This window comes from Oryctolagus cuniculus, chromosome 7, assembly GCF_051225735.1.
Source record: "Oryctolagus cuniculus isolate XC-2025 breed Fujian yellow rabbit chromosome 7, ASM5122573v1, whole genome shotgun sequence".
NCBI lineage: Eukaryota > Metazoa > Chordata > Mammalia > Lagomorpha > Leporidae > Oryctolagus > Oryctolagus cuniculus.
The window spans coordinates 59,381,269-59,402,843 of NC_142873.1; the positions used below are offsets into that span (position 1 = coordinate 59,381,269).

Consider the following 21,575-nt stretch of genomic DNA (forward strand, 5'->3'; position numbering starts at 1 on the left):
AATATAAATTTCCAAAGTACAGAATATGGATTACAATGGCTTCCCCCCCATAACGTCCCTCCAACCCACAACCCTCCCCTTATCCACTCCCTCTCCCCTTCCATTCACATCAAGATTCATTTTCGATTCTCTTTATATACAGAAGATCAGTTTAGCATACATTAAGTAAAGATTTCAACAGTTTGCTCCCACACAGAAACATAAAGTGAAAAATACTGTTTGAGTACTAGTTATAGCATTAAATCTCAATGTACAGAACACTAAGGACAAAGATCCTACATGAGGAGTAAGTGCACAGTGACTCCTGTTGTTGACTTAACAAATTGACACTCTTGTTTATGGCATCAGTAATCACCCTAGGCTCTTGTCATGAGCTGCCAAGGCTATGGAAGCCCCCTGAGTTCACTGACTCTGATCATATTTAGACAAGGCCATCGTCAAAGTGGAAGTTCTCTCCTCCCTTCAGAGAAAGGTACCTCCCTCTTTGATGACCCATGAACACTATGAGAAACGGTGACTTGATCAGCCCTCACCCTGACTGTCGATGAGCAGCTTAATATGTTATCCCTCTTAGTATTTTTTTTTGTTTGTTCTACTTAATACTTTTGGTTGAATACTGTAATCAATACACAATTCTTCTTAAGTGCTGAAACTTAACTGAAAAGTGATCGCTGTTAAATATAAGAGTGGGAATAAGAGAGGGAAGAGATGTGCAATTCGGGACATGCTCAAGCTGACTTACCTCAAATGGTAGAGTTAGAAACATACCAGGGGATTCGAATTCAATCCCATTGAGGTGGCATGTACCAATGCCATCTCACTAGTCCCAGTGATCAAATTCTGTTCACAATTGATCGTAATGATAGGACTAGAACCAAAGGGATCACAGAAACAAGACTAGTGTCTGCAAATACTAGCTGATAGAATCAAAAAGGGAGAGAATGATCCAACATGGGAAGTGAGATACACAGCAGACCCATAGAATGGCAAATGTCCTAACAGCACTCTGGCCTCAGAATCATCCCTTAAGGCATGTGGATCCGGCTGAAATGCCCATGAGAGTATTTCAGGCATGGAAAGCCAAGACACTCTGGGGGGAAAAAAAAAACCTAAATGAAAGATCTCCACGAGTGAGATCCCAGTGGAAAGAATGGGCCATTAAGTCTTTTGAAGAAATTAAGCTTCTTTATTCTGCCTTCTACTGTGGTGTCAAAAATCAGTGGTCAATTTTAACAATCATTCCTCTGTAGGTTATATATTTTGCTTTGTCCAGTCTTGGCTTTTTTATATCATAAATCTGTGGTTTTGCTCCAGTGTGTCATCATCTTCTTCTTCTTCCCAAGATTTATTTTACTTACTTGAGAGAGAGAGAGAGAGAACTATCTTCCATCTGCTGGTTCACTCCCCAAATGACCACAATGGCCGGGGCTGGGCCAGCCCAAACCCAGGAGCAAGGAGCTCCCTCCGGGTCTCCCATGTGGGTGCAGAGGCCCAGAAACTTGGGCCATCTTTCTCTGCTTTCCCAGGCACATTAGCATAGCAGGGAGCTGGATTGGAAGTAGAACAACTGGTGCTCATATGGAGTGCTGGTGTTGCAGGTGGAGGCTTAACCTGCTGTGCCGCATGCCACCCACCCCACCGGCCCCCTGAGTGTATTCTTTTTATTAGGGAATCATTGTGATTCCTTATATTGAATATTTGTGTCTCTTATTGGACTGGAACTTCTCAACTATTGTCTATCGCCCCCAAGCTTTAAAAAATTGTGAAATTTAGCATTTTAACCATTTTCTGTGTACAGCTCAGTGGCATTAAATACATTGTGTGCAGCCATCACCACCACCCATTTCCAGAATTTTTTTCATCTTACAGAAGTGAAACATATACGATAACTTTTTCCTCCTTCCCGTTCCTCATCCCCAATTTCCCCACCAGATACCTTTCTGTCTTTGACTCTGACTACTCTGAGTACTTCATATAAGAAGAATTATATAGTATTGGTTCTTTCATTCTTGGCTTATTTTACTTAATGTAACTCCTTCCAGTTCCATCCATGCTGCAGGGTGTGTCAGAGTTTCCTTCCTTTCTCCTGGGGAGTAATATTCCATTTTATGTGTATACATATGGTGTTTATCCATTGATTTGTAGGTGGGCACTTGTGTTGCCTTCACTTCTCAGCTGTGGTGGATAATGCTGCAACAAACATGGGTATTCAAATATTCGTTCAGGTCCCCACTTTCTTTTTCTTGTTTTTAAAATATTTATTTATTTGAAAGGCAAAGTTGCAGAGAGGGAGAGATAGAGACAGAGAAAGAGACAGATCTTCCACCTGTTGGTACACTCCCCAGATGACCACAACAGCTATAACAAGCTGAAGCCAGGAGCCAGGACCCAGCTTCTTCTGGGTCTCCCATGGGGGTAGCAGGGTCCCAGGGACTTGGGCCATCTTTTACTGCTTTCCCAGGCACATTAGCAGGGAGCTCGATCAGAAGTGGGGCAGCTGGGACTTGAACCGGCACCCATGTGGGATGCTGGCACTATAACCATGTGGCAGCTTAACCCCCTGTGCCACAAAGCTGGTCTCCTAGGTCCCTACTTTCAATTATTTTGGGCAGATGTCCAGACATGGAAATGCTGGATCATAAGCTACTTCTATCGGTAATATTTTGAGGGAATGCTATGCGACTTTCTATAGAAGCAGTACCATTTTGCATTCACATCAGTCGATATAGAAATGTCCAATTTCTCTTCATTCTCTGTTCTCGCCAAAGCTTATTGTCCATGCTTTAAATTTTTTTTTATTTATAGTCACCCCAATGGGTATGAAATGGTATCTCGCTGTGGTTTTGATTTGATTTGCATTACCCTAATAAGTAGTGGTGAGCACTGTTTCCTGTTCTTGTGGGGTATTTGTATTCCTTCTTTGGAAAAATGCCTACTCAAGTTCTTGGTCCCTTTTATTAAAATCAAGTTTTATTGTTATTATTGAATTGCAGGAATTCCTTATATATTCCAAATATTAGTTCCTTAAAGATAGATGATTCGCAAATTTTTAAAAAAGATTTTATTTATTTGGGGCCAGCGCTGTGGCTCACTATGTTAATCCTCTGCCTGCGGCACCGGCATCCCATATGGGCGCCGGGTTCTAGTCCTGGTTGCTCCTCTTCCAGGCCAGCTCTCTGCTATGCCTGCGGGAAAGCAGTGGAAGATGGCCCAAGTCCTTGGGCCCCTGCACCCACATGGGAGACCCGGAAGACACTCCTGGCTCCTGGCTTTGGATCGGTGCAGCACGCCGGCTGTAGTGGCCATTTGGGGAGTGAACCATCGGATGGAAGACCTCTCTCTCTCTCTCTCTCTCTCTCTGTAATTCTGACTTTCAAAAAAAAAATAAATCTTTATAAAAAAAGATTTTATTTTTTTGAGAGATAGAGTTACAGACAGTGAGAGGGAGAGACAGAGAGAAAGGTCTTCCATTGCTGGTTCACTCCCCAAATGGCCTCAACAACTGGAGCCGCGCCAATCCGAAGCCAGGAGCCAGGAGCTTCTTCTGGTCCCCCACGTAGGTCAGGGGCGCAAGCACCTGGGCCATCTTCTACTGCTTTCTCAGGCCATAGCAGAGAGCTGGATCAGAAGAGAAGTAGCCAGGACTAGAACTGGCACCCATATGGGTTGCCAGCACTGCAGGCAGAGGCTTAACCTACTGTGCCACAGCACCGACCCCACAAATATTTCCTCCCATTTTGTGGCTTGCCATTTCAATTTGTTAATAGTATCCTTTGGTGCAGAATTGTAAGTTTTGATGTAGTCCAGTTTATCTAGTTTTTCTTTTGTTGCTTGTGCTTTTAGGATTATATCCAAGAAACTGGTGCCAAATACAGTGCCATGAAGCTTTTCCTCTATGTTTTATAGTCTTAGCTTTTTTTTTTAAATAGGTTTTTGATTCATTTTGAGTTTGAACGCTTTCACAAATGGTACAGGAAAAGGGTCCAACTTCATTCTTTGTGTGTGAGTATCCAGTTTTCCCAGCACCATTTGCTGAAGAGACCGTTACCTCTTTGAAGAGTGCAAATCTTTTATGGGAAGTTTCTTTGGCTCTCTGACCTCATCTTCCATGGTTCTTACTGTTTCTCACTTTCCGTTTCATTATTTCTCTAGACTGAATGCCATATATTTTCTTTAGCTCTGTTTTCAAACTTCTAACTCTTCTGAGTCCATCTACTAGTTAAGCTGACCACCAAGTTTTAAATTCAGTTACTACATTTTTCCCCATTTCTAGGACTTTTCAATTCTTTTACACATACTTCTGGTTATTTTCAGTAATCTGTTATTCTTTTCTCATTTGTTCAGTTCTGTTACTTTTAAACAATTATATAGACTAACTTAATATTCTCAGCAGGCTATTTTTTTCTTACGTGTTTTTCTGCTCTCTCTCGGGGAATGTTGTTTATTTACATATATCGTGATTTATGGTTCTGAATTAATATTCCTTGGGACTTTGTGGGAATTCTCAGAGGCCTGAGTGGGGAGAATTTGTGTTGGCATTTGCCGGACTTGGCCAGTACTCTGAGACAATGTTTTACAAAACTTGTGATTTGGATTTTTGGGAACATGCAGGTCCCAACTCTATTTTAAAAATCTCATATGGTTAAATATTGTCAGAGTGGATGTTTTTACACTGTACCAAGGGCTGTGACCAATACATAAATAATTTTCCTCCTATATTCCTTTTAGGGTTATATGTGTATCTCTCTTTAACTATTTACTGAACATGTAAGCCTTTGAAAATCCTGGATTTGTGTCTGTAATCTTACTTTTGAACTTGCGTGCCCTGGAGTCACAGTGACCTGGGCGTTGGAACAAACGCTTAGTCCAGGCTTTGGTACACAGATTAAGATCCCCGCTGGGATGTCGGCACCCTATGTCAGAGTGCCTGGATTTGAGTCTTGGCTCTGCTCCTGATCCCAGCTTCCTGTTAACGTGCACCCTGGAAGATAGCAGGTGCTGGCTCAAGTTCTTGGGTCCCTGCCACCCTTGTGGGAGACCCAGATTGAGCTCTAGGCTACTGGCTTTGGTCTAGGCTCCACCTGGGCTGTTTGGGGAAGTGAACCAGTGGAAGGAAGATCTCTGTCTGTCTGCACATCTCTCTCTCTGCCTTTCAAATAAAGTGAAAATAAATGAATAAAACAAACGCTCTAAGATTATCATGGACCAACAAACGTCCTAGAATAGCTATCAGCTGTAATGTTCACCTTCTTTAAATTAAGGGTGTGGTTTCACCTTTGACCTTTGAGTATTCCCTCACTAAACAAGAGATGTTTGTTAAATTTCATCTGTTTTTTTTTTTAAATATTTATTTATTGATTTATTTGAAAGGCAGAGTTACAGAGAGCAGAGGCAGAGAGAGAGAAAGGGAGTCTCCCATGTGCTGGTTCACTCCCTAAATGGCCCCAATAGCTGGAACTGAGCTGAGCCGATCCAAAGCCACGAGCCAAGAACTTCTTCCAGGTCTCCCATGCAGGTGCAGGGGCCCAAGCACTTGGGTCATCTGCTGCTGCTTTCCCAGGTCATAGCAGAGAGCTGGATAGGAAGTGGAGCAGCCGGGACTTGAACCCGTGCCCATCTGGGATGCTGACATTGCAGGCGGCTACTTCAACCACCACAACACAGCGCCAGCCCCTCATGTGGTGGTTTTGCAAAGTTTATAAGGAAGATTTTTCAGATGTAGAACCATCTATAGTACCACATACCTACAAGGCTCTCCCTGCTCTGCAGTCTGTGAGGTTTCTGATTGATCTTTGATGCTAATTTTATGTGTATTAACTCAGTTCTCACAGGTCTGCAAGACATGTGTTATTGTTATCATTATTCCCAACTTAAAGATGAAGAAATGGAGGCACAGAAAAAAGCACTATGCCCCAGGGCACTCTGCCAGAATCGGAGAACTCTGGCTTCAGCCCATCTCATTTAACCACTCCAGTAAATCTTACTCAGTTTCTGTTTTGTGCCCAGCACTCTTCCTGGCTGCTTATGATCAGAATGGGGAGCAGTGATACCCATATGACGCCAGGATCACACAACTAGGGTAGCACAGACTCAAACTCTGTGTTGTGCACAGGTTCTCAAGTACAGCAGATGTTTGCAGAAAGGGTGGAGAATGGGAAAGTTTGCTGTCAGATTGGGACCTGAAATAGGTCTTTGAAAACGGATTTGAATCGACTAAGTAGGAGAAAAAGTAAACGGGAAGGAATTACAACAAGGGGGCGGAGAGGGGCTCAGTGCCAGAGGTGGAAACGTGTGCAGGAGAACCTGTGTGACAATCTTCGCCCGGGGGCAGGCCTTCCTCAGGAACAAACAGGCGTTCAGCTGGGTGTGCAGGGAGGAGCCTGATGTCCAGACAAATGAATGTAACCGATGGAAATCAGGTTTAAGGAAGCTACATTGGCCACAGCAACCTGGATGGAAGTTGTCAGAACCCGTGGCGCCATGTTTAGGAGCTGAAAAGTCCTTTGTTTCATGGACACTGGCAGAAGGCGTGAGACTCCCGGGATAGTGACCAAGCATTTTATTACTCAGAACACAACGAGCGGCACGGATGTCCGTTTCACATCCCCTCCCCTCGCTGCTTCCATTGCACGGAGGTGATGCAGAGTGAGTCCTGGCTGAGGAGGGGTTTTTGCCAGAGCCGAGGAACCCCGAGCCTAGGAAACTCGAGTCTTCCAAGCTGAGCTACGAGAGTACCTGCCTGACCTATGCCCCAGAGGAAGCCTTCTTTATCATCTTAGTCAATGAATAAGCCTGTTCCATACTCTGCAGAGAGAGTGTCAGAGTCTAAAAATAAGGCCATGTGTGCCTTTGCTTACAAAATGGGGATAAACATCAGAAACTCAAGAAAACTTGTTTCCCATCAGAAATCCTCTGAGAAATGCAATCTGAATCTGAAGTACTGGGGACATTCCACATAAGCCCCACAACGCTAGAGACCTTGGGGACCGGAACTGCAGTGCAGCGGGTAAAACGTCTGCCTGCCATGCTGGCATCCCGTGTGGGCACCTGTTCATGTGCCAGTTGCTCCACTTCTGATCTAGCTTCCTGTTAATGGCCTGGGAAAACCAGTGGAAGATGGCTCAAGTGCTTGGACCCCTGACACTCAAGTGGGAGACCTGGATGAAGCTCCTGGCTCCTGGCTTTGACCTGGTTCTGCCTTGTGTTGCAGCCACTTGGGGAGTGAACCTGCGGGTGGAATTTCTCTCTCTGTAACTCTTTCAAATAAGAATCTTTAAAAAAAATAGATACTTTTATCACCCCAATTTATGGATGGTAAAAATGAGGTACAGAAAGTTTTATCCAACTAATTATAATCAATACATATAGGAAGTGACGTTGTTGGGATTCCAACACCAACCTGAGTGGAGAATCTCTGGTTTTTAACTAGTATGATGAATTCTCTCTCAAGGCCTACCTGGTGGTGGTGCTGCTTACACCACCATTATTTATTTTTTTATTGTTTGACAGGCAGAGTGGACAGTGAGAGAGAGAGACAGAGAGAAAGGTCTTCCTTTGCCGTTGGTTCACCCTCCAATGGTCGCCGCGGCCAGAGTACCATGCTGATCCAATGGCAGGAGCCAGGTTCTTCTCCTGGTCTCCCATGGGGTGCAGGGACCAAGCACTTGGGCCATCCTCCACTGTACTCCCTGGCCACAGCAGAGAGCTGGCCTGGAAGAGGGGCAACCGGGACAGAATCCGGTGCCCCAACTGGGACTAGAACCCGGTGTGCTGGCGCCGCAAGGCGGAGGATTAGCCTAGTGAGCCGCAGCGCCGGCCACCACCATTATTTTTCTTAATAGAAAAACAGACAAAGGAAACTTCTAAAGGAAAGTTGGCTGACTTTGGTGAATTTCTGGATATAATGGAGAAAAGAAAAAGGATGAGTCGTGATCTTAGCGAAAATAGTGGAGTAAGATATTCAAAAAGCTGGGGTAGTTAAGATGCTCATGTTGGCATTGGGATACCCATATCCTGTATCAGAGTGTCTGGGTGCAAGTCTCAGCTCTGCTTTTAATTCAGGCTTTCTGCTAATGTGTTCAGCAGGTGCAGCAGGTGATGAATTAAGTATTCGAGTCCCAACCACTCATGTGGGAGGCCTGGATTAAGTTCCCTTCTTCCAGATTTGGCCTGATGCAGGTCTGGCTGTTGCTGGTATTCAAAGAGTAAACCAGTGGATGGGAGCTCTTTGTTAGTCTGTCTTTGTCTTTCACATAAATGAAATTTTAAATAAAGATATGCTAATGGCCAGTGCTGTGGCATAGCTGGTAAAGTCACCACCTGCAATGCCGGCATCCCATATGGGCTCTGGTTCGAGACCTGGCTGCTCCACTTCTGATCCAGCTCTTTGCTATGGCCTGGGAAAACAGTAGAAGGTGGCCCAAATCCTTAGGCCCTTGCACCTGCGTGGGAGACCTGGAAGAAGCTACTGGCTCCTGTCTTTGGATTGGTGCAGCTCCGGCCATTGCGGCCATCTGGGGAGTCAACCAGTGAATGGAAGACCTCTCCCTCTCTCCACTTCTCTCTCTCTCTGTAACTCTGACTTTCAAATAAATAAATAAATAAATATATTTTAAAAAATACACTAAAAGTCAAGTTCTCCATAAAACACAAACCATCAGGCAAAACCAAACTGAAACAAAACAAAACAAAAACACATGAGAATCAATTTTTTAAGAACCCTGGAAACTCATTAGAAACTTGCAACAACCCAGGGAATTCGGGAAAAAGCCGGAGCTTGGTAGGAGAACAAAGCTTGTGGCATTTTCACTTGCTCTTGTCCCAGCTCACTGGTAACCCTGAACACAACAGTCTGCATTTTAGTACCAGTGACAGGGGAAGTAGAGTGAATGTCATTTGGAAGTCCTGGTCCTCAGTGGATGTGTCTGGTGACTTCCTAACTGATCAGCTCAGCAGAAGGTGTTTCCTTTTGCTTCAGAACTTCCATAACCTTTACGCCCATTACGTTGGGCCACTTGATGAAAGCACAGGCAAGTGTTTTAGGTTCTGTTGCTGAGGCAATGGCTATGAGTCAACCAAATACCTTGGGAGGAAAGGCTGGGGAATGAAATTCTTTGGGGAACAAGCTCTGACGTTTCTGGGAATCCCAAAGTCTATTTGCATCCTCAATGCTGTCCACCTGTTCAAGAAAGAGTGGATCAACTCTCCAGCTTTTCCCTATGATTGATCTTCACAAACAAGAAGTGAGGGCTAAGGCAGAGCTTTAAACCCTCTGGCTGAGTGTTGAACCCATGCTCTAACAAAGAACAGACTCCCTTAGCAAAGACGGAGAGATCTTTTGTTTCAGGCGCTTTAAGAAAATATACGTCCAATCACTAGCTGGCCACTAAGTTAACAGAACAGACTTTAGTGGCTGCACTTGACAAAGAATACAGACTTTTCTGCAAAATTATCCCGGAGAAGTCACTAAACAAATTCTCACAGTAAGCAGCAAAGCCTGTGGAGGGAGTAGCATCTGATTTCCAGAGTTGCTAAATTAAAATATTCAAAACATCTAGTTTTCCATACACATTCTGAGGCATGCACAGAAGCAAAGTGTGTCTCATTCACAGGGGAAAATTCAATCCATTCAAAGTGTCTGTAGACCTGTTGGGCATTTGTGCAGTGGTTAAGATGGTGCTTGGCATGTCTGCATCCCACGTCTGAACACCTGGTTCTGTTTCTCTTACCTGGTTCTGCTTCTTACCTACATTTCTGATAACCCACATCCTCAGAAGCAGCAGGTGATGGCTCTAGAACCTGGGTCCTTGCCACCCACATGGCAGATTTGGATGGAGTTCCAGGCTCCTGGCTTTGGTCTGGCTTAGCCCCAGATGTTACAGCCTTTTGAGGAGTGAACTATTTGATAGAAGTTCTACCAGCGCCGTACCTCACTAGGTTAATCCTCCGCCTGCAGTGCCGGCATCCCATATGGGCACCGGGTTCTAGTTTTGGTTGCTCCTCTTCCAGTCCCACTTTCTGCTGCAGCCCAGGAGGGCAGTGGAGGATGGGCCAAGTGCTTGGGCCCCTGCACCCGCATGGGAGACCAGGAAGAAGTGCCTGGCTCCTAGCTTCAGATCAGCGCAGCGCCGGCCATAGCAGCCATTTGGGGAGTGAACCAATGGAAGGAAGACCTTTCTCTCTGTCTCTCTCTCTCACTGTAACTCTACCTGCCAAGTAAATAAATTAAATAAAAAAGTTCTCTCCCCACCCTTCTCTCTCTGCTTTTCAAATAAATAAAAATAAAATTAGTTTTAAAACTTTTTTTTTTTGACAGGCAGAGTTAGAGAGAGAGAGACAGAGAGAAAGGTCCTCCCTCCATTGGTTCACCCCCCAAATGGCTTCTACAGCTGGCGTGCTGCACTGATCCGAAGCCAGGAGCCAGGTGCCCCCTCCTGATCTCCCACGTGGGTGCAGGGCCCAAGCACCTGGGCCATCCTCCACTGCCTTCCTGGGCCACAGCAGAGAGCTGGACTGGAAGAGGAGCAACCGGGACCAGAACCAGGGGTGCCGGCGCCACAGGTGGAGGACCAGCCCAGTGAGCCATGGCGCCGGTCTTAAAACTTTTTTTTTTTTTAAAGAAAGTATTCTTGAAGAAGCCTAGACCTATAGCACTTACCAAATATAGTCCAGACATATTACGTATTACCAAACACGTCCAGAGACCTAAAGGAAGCCATTCCTAAGGAACTAACAAGAAATTGGAAACCCTACATTGCCTCACCAAATAGAATAGCAACACAGAGATAGAAGTTACCAGAAGAAACCAAGTAGAAATTCTGGAATTGAAAAGTATAGTAATTTAAGTGAAAAATTCACTTGAGCAGCTCAATAGCAGATCCGAGGAGGCAGGGAAATCAGTTACCGGAGGACAGATGAATTGTGATTATCCAGCCTGAGGGACTGAAAGGAAAAAGAATGAAGAAAAATGAATGGAGCAAAAGACCCTGATGGGACACTGTTAAGTGAACTAAGTTATGATGAGTTCCCAAAAGAAAGGAGAGATAGAAGGGAGTAGAGAGAGTATTTGAATAAATAACGTCCCCATATTTCCCAGATTTGATGAAAAATCATATTAGTTCACATCTTCAGGGAGACAACAAACTGAGAGAGAGCCACACACAGACACTTCATATTTTTATTGTCTGAATATGATTTGGCTCCCCCAATTAAACCACTAAGTCTTATGCTAATGGTTAATGGTGATGAACTGCTGTTGGAGGCCTGATCCAGTTATGGTGTCTGGGAGGTGGGCCTATGGGAGATCTTCATGTCATTGGGGGCTTGCCTTCAGAACACTGCTTGAGAGAGGGTTGGTTACATAAGCCAGATCACCATCTCTCTCTGCCTCCTCCCTCACCATGGAATCCTCCCACTACCCATGCTCTGCCACGCACTGCTCTTGTCAGTCGTCAGGCTAGGTGGGTTGCCAGATCTTGGGCTGAGTGTCCAAAACCCTGAGCTGAAAACAAGCCTTCCAGGTGTGGCACTGTGGCACAACAAGCTAAAGCCCCGGCTTGCAGTGCTGGCATCCCACATACAGTTGCCAGTTTGAGTTCCAGCTGCTCTACTTCTGATCCAGCTTCTTGATAATGCACCTGGGAAAGCAGTGGAAGATGGCCCAAGTCCTTGGACCCCTGCATCCATGTTCGAGACCGGCTCAGCTCTGGCAGTTGTGGCCATTTGGGGAGTGAACCAGAGGATGGAAGACCTCTCTCTCTGTCTCTACCTCTCTCTGTAACTCTGTCTTTCAAATAAATAAAATAAATCTTAGGAAAAAAGAAAGAAAGCCTTCTTTCCTAAGTAGCACTTTGCAGGTATTTGTTATAGTGACAGAAAGCTGATTGATACAATAGTCAGGCTGTTGAAAATTCAAGTCAGAGAGACTCTTGAAAGCAACAAGAAGCAATTCATCACATACAAGGGATGTTTAATAAAATTGAGAATGGACTTCTCATCAGAAACCAGAGGCCAGAGCAGCAGCAAAACATATACATGGCAAAAATGTTCTTCAGAATTGGAGAAATTAAGCCATTCTCAGATTAAAAACAAAACAAAACACAGTTTGTTGTTAGCAAATCTACCCTAAAAATATTATGAAAAAGAGCCCTGTAGGCTGGAATCAGAGAATACTAGGGTAATTCAAATCCACAAGAAGAAATAAAGAATGTCAGTAATGGTAATTATGTATATAAATATAAAAGATAGTATTACTCTACTTTTTGTGTGTGCCTTCTCTTTTTTCTAATTTAAAATATATTTAAATGTATTTAAAATATAACTGCATAAAACAATACTTATAAACTTGTGTTACTGGTGAAACATACAGATGAAATCTGTGGCAATAATAGCTTACAAAAAGACGAAGAAACTGAGCTGCATTGGAGCAAAATATCATATACTGATGAATTAACTTAATATTAGTCTGGATTAGATTGCAGTAAATTAAGGCATTGACTGTAATTCTCAGGAAAACTACTAAGAAAAGAACTAAAATATATACAGTAAAGGAAGTGATAATGAAATTAAAATAGCACCTTAGAAAATTACTCATTAAAATAGTAATGGAGAAATTGAGGAATGACAAGAAGTATAAACAACAGCAAAATGGTGGAATTAACTCCTTCCTCATCAGTTAACTTTATTAAATATAAATGGGTTAAACTCTCCAATTAAAGTCAGAGATTGGCAGTAGATTTTAAAGAAACATGATCCAACTATATTCTAGAATTAGATAGTGATGATGGCAGTACAACGTTGAGAATATACTAAAAATTATTGTACACTTTAAAATTGCTAAAATGATGAATTTTGTATTATAGGATTTGACCTCAAATTATTTATTTTATTTTGAAGATTTATTTTATTTATTAGAAAGGCACAGTGATGGGGTGGGGGGAGATCTTCCATCCATTGATTCACTCCCCAAATGGTCCAACAGCTGGGGCTGGGGCAGGCAGAAGCCAGGAGCCAGGAGTTCTATTCAAGTCTCCCACATGGGTGACAGGGACCCAACTACTTGGGCCATCTTCCGCTGCCTTTCCAGATGCGTCAGCAGGGAGCTTGATTGGAAGTAGAGCAGCCAGACTCCACCTGATGCTCATATGTGATTGCCAGTGTTGCAGGTGGCAGCTTAACCTTCTGCGCTGCGACACTAGCCCCGGCCTGAATTTACAGAGTGGGTAAATCAAATATGAGTGACCCTGCTTGAGCTTCCATGGCTGGGTAATTTAGAGAATGATATCCCACCGCAGAGAGGAGAGTGTCAGAGGGGGCGCCTGATGCTTGAGGACAAATGGCAAATCTCACTTTCAATATGTTGGCTTCAACTTGGAGACTTTATTTGGTTGGTAATTATGACCTCACACAGGTGTCTGGTGAGAATTCAAGACTGGAAATAGAACTTAGGACCCCTCAGCATAGATTATGATAGGGGTTAGGAGTGTGGGACATTCCCTGAAAACACGGCCCTTTCTTTGGAGGTCATAGCCAATTCTCTGTCTGCGAAGGCCCAGAGCTTTAAATAAGGAAAACTTGCACCAGCTTGACAAATGGCCACCCTGGGGGCAGGACGAAGGGATGACACAGAAAGGAACAGGGGGAACTCGATTTCCATTTGAAGTTTCTCTATCTGTAGTGGGGCTTCTTCCCTCTCCTGCTCAAGGCAGAGCCAGGTCTGGCAAGGAGAGAAACCCACCTTTCATTTTCCCAAAGCCTCATGGCACCGAGAAGTGAGTGTGTTAACATTCCAGTGATAGTCCCCCCAACCCCACTGTTGAAGTTGATTTCTTCTGAGAGGATTCGTTCTGAGAAGAGGAGCGTGGTGGGGGCAAGAGGCACGGAGCCACCACACAGACCCCGGGAGTCGGGTGAAAGCGGGCCAGAGGCTAGCAGCCCTCAGACTCATTTATTTCAGTTGCTACAGCTGCTTAGATAGCCAAGGCAGCCAATCTGGTCAAGGGGCGGTCTATTCCCTAACCAATCACAGCCTGTTGCCAGGCAGTTTCCAAAGCCATCCAATCATAGCCTGTTGCCAGTCAGGCTCTGTTGTCATGTGGTTTCCGAAGCCATCCAATCATGCCTGTTGCCAGGCAGTTTCTGTTGTCAGTGGCCATCTTGGCATGACCTTCTCACCTCAGCAGCCATCTTGGCATGACCTTCTCACCTTCTCATTCCACCACACCCCACCCCGCTCCAGGAGGTGTGAGCAGAAGACGTGGTCCAGGTGTGTTTCTAAGAGCCTGCCCCGCTTGCTGTGTGGAGAAGGGGTGGGAGAAGGTATTGCAGTGAGAACAGGGAGGACAGTTTGTCCCTTTTGGCAGTGACTCTTCCTTGGGAACGAAAGGTTCACAAAACACAGACAACTGAGTTCACATAGAACTACTTTCGTCTGAGGATTTGGGGTTCATCCGTGAAAAGATCCACACAAGTCGACATTTCACATCCGGGTTACCAAAGGACTCTCACCTCTGCTGTGTGAGTTTAGGAGAAAAGAACTCCTCTGGACTTGGTCTAGATACTATAACCCGTGGGACAATGTACAAACAGGCTTTTGATTTCAACTTCTCGTTGCATTTCACGTGCTGGCTTTTCTGTCTTCTTTTATCAGGAGGGAGCTGAGCTTGTGAAGGGGCCGCCAACCACAGCTCCTTCGCGTAGTTTCTTGCCTGGCATTGCAGCAAGCCTGGCTGCATTTCTCCTTGAACAAAGTCCAGAAGTTTCCAGCAAAAGAAACAGAAATCTGCAAGTGAAACTTGGGTAAGATATTGCGGGAGTCGGGTTAGGTGTTCTGTTGAGTGTTCCAAGTCTTCAGAGGCCCAGGAATTGAAATGGATGCTCTCAGGGCTATCAGAAGCTAGGAAAAGCTTTATTTATTCATTTATTATCTATGGTTACTGAAAGAACTAGACATGGCAACTTTTGAAGGTAGGAACTGATCTGGAAGTAGACAACTATGTCTGATACAGGAAGTTGACAGAAAAGCGCAATGCCCCCTTCACAATAAAAACACGAGAGAGGAGGCCAACATCGTGGTGTGGAGCTGTTAATGCTACCACCTGCGATACCAGCTTTCCTATGGGTGTTGATTTGTGTCTTGGCTGCTCTATGGCCTGCGCTGCGCTGATCCGAAGCCAGGAGCCAGGTGCTTCCTCCTGGTCTCCCATGCGGGTGCAGGGCCCAAGGACCTGGGCCATCCTCCACTGTACTCCCGGGCCACAGCAGAGAGCTGGCCTGGAAGAGAAGCAACCAGGACAGGATCTGGCACCCTGACCGGGACTAGAACCTGGGGTGCCGGCGCCACAAGGCAGAGGATTAGCATAGTGAGCCGCGGCGCTGGCTAGGCTGCTCTACTTCCAATCAAGCCCCCTTGTATTGGCCTGTGAAAAGCAATGGAAGATGGCCCAAGTGCTTGGGCCGCTACACCCACATGGGAGACCCAGGTGAAGCTCTTGGCTCCTGGCATTGGCCTGGCCCAGCCCTGGCTGTTGCAGCCATCTAGGGAGTAAACCAGTGGCTGGAAGATTCTCTCTCTCTCTCTCTCTCTCTCTCTCTCTCCCCTGCCCCCATCTCTTATTCTCTCTTTTGTAACTCTTGACTTTCAAACAAATAAATAAAACTTAAAACAAAAACAAAAACAAAAACAAACACACAGGAGAAAAGGCATTCAAATGGCTGTGCGGCCATGGAGTAGGCACGAGACTTCCCCCGGTCAGCTGTCTCTTCTGAAACTTCACTCTTCCCCTACAACTCCCTCCACAGCCCCCAGCTTCCTCCCTCAGTGCTGTGCCGAGTTCTTCACCAGATCCACCGGAGGCCACCAGGCAGCTTCCTGGTGCTCTTCCTCTCAGCGCGCACAGCCCTTTCACCCACAGGAGAGGGAGCCATGGCTGCTTCTCCTTTGCCTCGTCCCAAGTTAAACCCCTTGAAAGAGATGTTATCGTTTAGATAAGGGAATACTTGTGGAGTGACCTGTGGTCTTGGTGACACAGGCCTTACAAAAATTCACCGTCTCGGAGTAGGCATTTAGCACAGGGCTTGACACCTGCATCTCACATCAGAGGCCCTAGGTTCAGCTCCCAGCTTTCGATTCCTGCCTTTGATTCCACCTTCCTGCTGATGCAGACCTGGTAGGCCCTAGTGATGGCTCAAGGCATTTGGTGTCAGCCACTCACATGGGAGACCTGGACTGAGCTCCTGGCTCCCAGCTTGGGCCCCTCTCTTCTGAGTTCCAGTGGCGCCCAGGCTGCCAGGCTGTTTGATGACAACCCACAGCAATGGTCTGTGAGCTCTTCACGCAAGAACCAGGTCTTTTCCTTCTCCTTTTCCTATTCTTGTTTTTCTTTTTAATTCACAGTAGCTAAACACAAGATCTGGCATACAGATAACATCTGTTAAACCTAATTGAAGGGAATACGAGGTCTCCCAGGCAAGAGTCTGCTGCTAAGGGTGGGATATCAGTGCCATTGGCCAAGGGAAGTTCAAATGGGAGAGGTCCTCTAGTACCAGGTCTGGGGACCAGGCTTGCTGGAGGGTAGCATATCTGACCCCTTGCAAGGGAACATAAGTATCAGATGACTTCCATAGAGCAGCCTTCGAAAATTCCCCTGCTGCCTGATGCCACAGGGCATCTATTCAGAACAGTATATAAAGTTCAGGTCACTCCAAAGGCCACTCACTGGGCAACAATCCAATTCCTCTGGGGTGTAGCAGTCCTTTGCTGGAGGCACGCCAGAGGCCCTGGGAACCCTTTTATTCTCCAGTACATTTAGACAGAAATACGCCTGCTGAAACGGTAGTCCCGAGTTCCTGAGAATGTTTCTCCCAATGCCGTTCGATGACTGTAGATGCTGGGATTGTTTTGTACACAGCATGACTCTGAAGCCAAAGGAGACCCAGTGGGCTTGGTTCCTGGGACATCAAAGATGAACAAAGGCGTTTAGAACCAAGTGAGTAGTGGTAGGTGGCTACCCTGAAGGGCCAGACACGGGAAGTGGGGTGATTCAGCAACCACAACAGAAGAGAGGGACGCCCTCACCAGGAACCTCCTCCTCGTGTTCTGCTGAGAGCCGTTAGTCACAGGCAGACGTGTGGCACCAAGACAATGCGCCTGGCGAGAGGAAGACCACACGATTTCTGTAGATACGTGAAAGGAGTGAGTGACGAACTTCCCAGATCAAAGCCTCGTGCCATATATGGCAAACTTGATGTGTTAAGAAAATCTATTTTGGGGGCCGGTGCTGTGGCACAGTAGGTTAATCCTCCTGCAGTGCCAGTATCCCATATGCGCACTGGTTCTAGTCCCGGCTGCGCCTCTTCCGATCCAGCTCTTTGCTGTGGCCTGGGAAGGCAGTGGAGGATGGCCCAAGTGCTTGGGCCCCTGCACCCATGTGGGAAACCAGGAAGAAGCACCTGGCTCCTGGCTTTGGATCAGCACAGCTCCAGCCGTTGCGGCCATCTGGGGAGTGAACCAACGGAGGGAGGACCTTTCTCTCTCTCTCTCTCTCTCTCTCTGTCTGTAACTCTACCTCTCAAATCAATGGATAAGAGTCTTTAAAAAAATCTATTTTTATTTGAAAGAGAGATGCGAGAGAGGGAAGAGAGAGAGAGAGAAAGACAGAGAAAGCTCTTGCATCTGTTGGCTTACTCCCCAAATGCCTGCAACAGCTAGGACTGGACCAGGCCAAAGCCAGGAGCGTTGGAACTCAATCTGGGTCTCCCATGTAGGTGGCCTCCGTGGATCTGGTGAAGAACTCGGCACAGCACTGAGGGAGGAAGCTGGGGGCTGTGGAGGGAGTTGTAGGGGAAGAGTGAAGTTTCAGAAGAGACAGCTCACCGGGGGAAGTCTCGTGCCTACTTGAGCCATCACTTGCGGCTGTCGGGGTGCACAGTACCAGGAAACTGGAATCAGAAGCAGAGCCAGGACTCCAATCCAGGCTCAGTGTCTCGTCCGTAATATGTACTTGATAAGAGATCCAGTTCTAGGAGGATAAACTGTGCTTCTCCGTGAAAGCGAGGCAGTTCTCCGCATCTTACAGGAAGTGTATTTTTAGTGGCTGATACTGTCCACATCATCCTGATGTGCTTGGTTTTCTGACCCAACATTCTTTTAAAAATTGTGAAAATGCCATATGAGCTATTAAATAGCAAACAAATGGTCTGAAATCTTAAAAGCTTAGGTGTTTGAGGAAAGTATTTAAACAAAACAGAGGACTATTGTGGTGGAGAGGGCTCAGGGAGAAAAATAAATCTCCTTGAATAAATGAACAGTAATCAAAGTGGCTCCGCCAGAAAGATCACACCTACTATCACTCTGGCTATCCTGCCCTCCATGTGTCTCATGTTGCCAATGACGTTGCCTTAGTTTTCTTTAACATTTATTAATTCCAGATTAGATATGTCTTCCTTGTGCTTAGTGCAATAAGATTGTTTCCCTTGGAAACATAATATTTTTATCCCTTAACAATTTTGAGTTCATGCTACTTTCTAATTTTTTAAAATAATGTGTCAAGGAGGGATAGTTCTCTTTTAAAGAGGAATTCTCTAGGGTCCTAAAATAGTGTGTCCTAGGAGAAAGTTCAAAGTTCTGCTTGGATGTTCAGCCTCTTTGTCCTTGATTTCCCAAGAAGGGAAGTTTCCCATTTAAAAATAATGTCCTCTGAACATCGTGTGTGTGTGTGTGTGTGTGTGTGTGTGTGTGTGTGACAATTGCTTTTTTTTTTTTTACATACCTGCCTACACCATGGGTGATGTACTGATGTCAGATTAACTTCACCTGCTCAGCAAGTCTTTGCTGAGCGCCTGCAGAGGACTCAGTGCTGGGCCAGGTAGGAGTTATTTAAGTAATTCCATGCCTATGCGATGCTGCAAATTGGAATACAAACCAAAAGGATGATCCCTGTGTGTGTGGGGGGGCACCTTTGTTCAGAATCCAGGTGCGGAGACAGCCTATGAACACGTAAGCGCGCAGCAAGTCGTGTGCGCGTGTGCTACAGAGGAGTGCTTGGGGAGAAGGAGGGAGGGATCATTGTGCTGGGGCTGGGGACCAGGGACTTTTCAGGCCTCAAAGGGTGAGTGCAATTTCATCAGTTAAAGAAGAATTAGGTGAGAATCATGGAGGAAAAAAAAAAGTTTGGGTGGGTAAGGTGGTTGCAGGACAAGTGGCAAACCTGGGGGATGGCCGAGACCCTGAATTGGTGAGCGCGCAGGTCGCCATCAGCCGTGGACTGAGGAGCAGAAGGCTGGCATGGCCGGTGAGTCGTAGAGCAGTCGGATGCTCTATGATCAGCTGCACCGATCCGAAGCCAGGAGCCAGGAGCCTCTTCCTGGTCTTCCCATGTGGGTACAGGGGCCCAAGGACTTGGGCCAAATTCCACTGCTTTTCCAGGCCATAGCAGAGAGCTGGATTGGAAGTGGAGCAGCTGGGACTGGAACCAACACCCATATGGGATAACAGCACTGCAGGCGGCGGCTTTATCCACTACGCCACAGGGCCGGCCCCTGATGCAACATTTTGGAGACAGAGAGGCTGGGCTGCAAGCAACCAGGTCGTTGGTGTGGCACTAGTCAACTGGAGGGTGCACAAGCCTGCAACGGGGCTGAATGAACGAAGGGAGAGGAATGGAAGGGGCTGTAGCAGGAAGGGGCAGTGCGTGGCCCCCGGAAGGAGGAAAAGAAATGTCTGTTGACAGATGATTGAATATTTAAGTGGATAATGAACAGGACTAGCTGAGGTATCCAAAGTGTGTGTGTGTGGGGGGGGGACGGGACACGAAGCATGACTATGACTATAAAGATCTGAACCTAAAGGGACAAAAAAGCCCGGCTTATGATTTCAGTGGCGGGGACTGGGGAAATACCAGAGACGAAGTGGATTCACAGAAAAGGAACTGCACCGGTCTGTAGAAACTCCTGCGCGGTAGGGTTTTGCTTCCTTCTCCCAAGCACGGGATGTAGCACACAGCAGTGGAGCGGGAACCGCTAATGGGAAGGGAACAGTGCCGGTGAACCTGGCACAGGAGGGCACGGCCCTCAGCCAACTCCCAAGATAGGTGGGTGGGTCCTGGGGGGGGGGTAGTCCCTTGCTCCAAGCGCCCCTCTGGCTGCCAGCCTCTCTGGCCTAAGTTTCTTTATCCGAAAGATGCAGAAGTTGAATTGTGGCTAACTAACATCCTGACCGTGTTAGTAATTAGAGACTCCCTTCTTTTTGCTGATATTGGTGGTTCTTCTTTTGGAAAAAAAAAAAAAAAAACTTAAAAGTTAAACCCTAGTTCTTCGGCCCTATCCTGTCCCTCTGGGGTGTCTAGAGGAAAGGAAATGGAGGAGGTCGGAGCAAATCCAGCGGCCTTGGGAGTGGAAGGGGGGTTCCCGCTGCTTTGGAGGATCCCCATTGCCATGAATGGAAGTGGTGCTTGCAGTGCTGTTTGCCATTTTGCTGGACTTAAATGGAACTAAATTCTCTCGCAGAGACGAGGGCGGCAGGGGAGGGGTGCCTGGGCTGGGAGCTGGCTGCTAGTCTCTGCACCGCGCCGGGCGGTTCAAGTTCAGCTATGCTTGCAGGAAAGCTTCAGTTCTGTTTCTCCCTGCATACAATGCCACTGTTGTGCGTGCAGAGGCTGTCAGAAGGCAGCTGGATTTCTCGAGCTCAGCGGCCAGCGTCGTTTTGATTCTGCTCTGTCGCGGACACACCCCACAGGACACACGTATTTCTGCCTTGGTCTGGAGAAGAAAATACTAGTGAAAAACATTGTGTGAACTCCAGCATACGAGCCATACATCCCGAGCAGGATCTGCCAGCCTTCATTAGCACACGGCCTTGGCGAGTTGCTGAGCAAAACGAGGTTTTCAGTAAACATCTTACCCTCACTTTAAACGTTTTCTCTGCCTGTGATGACTCCTAGATGCTGGACGGCTGGGTCCTTTTGCTGTGTCGGCTTAATTTTGTAAATGACCCCTACAGGAATGTGTTGAATAAATGCCCATCTGATTTCCAATGTCCAGAGGGACTTTTGTGCCTGCTGCTTACAGGATCTGACCAGATGGCTCCTGATAGGGCTCTGACCCCCTCTTTTGGAACCATTTCTGGAGTTCTATATACTTGTGCACTAAGCCTCTGTGTGATAACTTTCCTGTGACTTCTCTTTAAACAGAATGAAATGTAAGAAAGTTGGCACCAAAGAAAATGGAGGTTCAGAGGTGGAGATGAATTTAGTTTCAAGGATAATAGCAGGTGAATTTCTTCAGTGCTTACGTGGTGCCAGGCACCGTTAGAGATACTGTATGAGTCTGATGCCTCTAATCCTCAGTGTGGCTCCGTAAAGCCAATGTTGCTGATACACAGTTGAACCAGGCTCCCAAACCTGGTACTTCCAGCTGTTTCCTGTGCTAATTTTCTGTGAGTGGGCTGTTCACCTAACTTTTGTGCCTCCTGGTTTCTTGACAGCCATGTTGTACTTTAGTTCTGATTACAGTTCTTAGCTCTCTGTTGATTTTTATACTCTGATGCCCAGATGTAAAATGGGTAGAAAACAATAGGAGAG

General features: G+C 46.3%; 1 protein-coding gene across 3 annotated transcripts in view; it reads left to right on the top strand.

The window, feature by feature from the left end:
- Positions 1-13,680: 13,680 nt before the first annotated feature.
- The window catches only part of TMIGD3 (transmembrane and immunoglobulin domain containing 3), a 61,899-nt gene continuing 54,004 nt past the window's right edge, over positions 13,681-21,575 (top strand). Inside the window, exons 1-2 of one of the 3 annotated variants that reach the window (XM_089300154.1) lie at positions 13,681-14,263; positions 14,648-14,796. The gene's annotated coding sequence lies outside the window, so the exon portion shown is untranslated. The remainder of the gene's footprint in view (positions 14,264-14,647; positions 14,797-21,575) is intronic. The other 2 variants (XM_089300155.1, XM_089300156.1) reach the window with 2 other exon arrangements.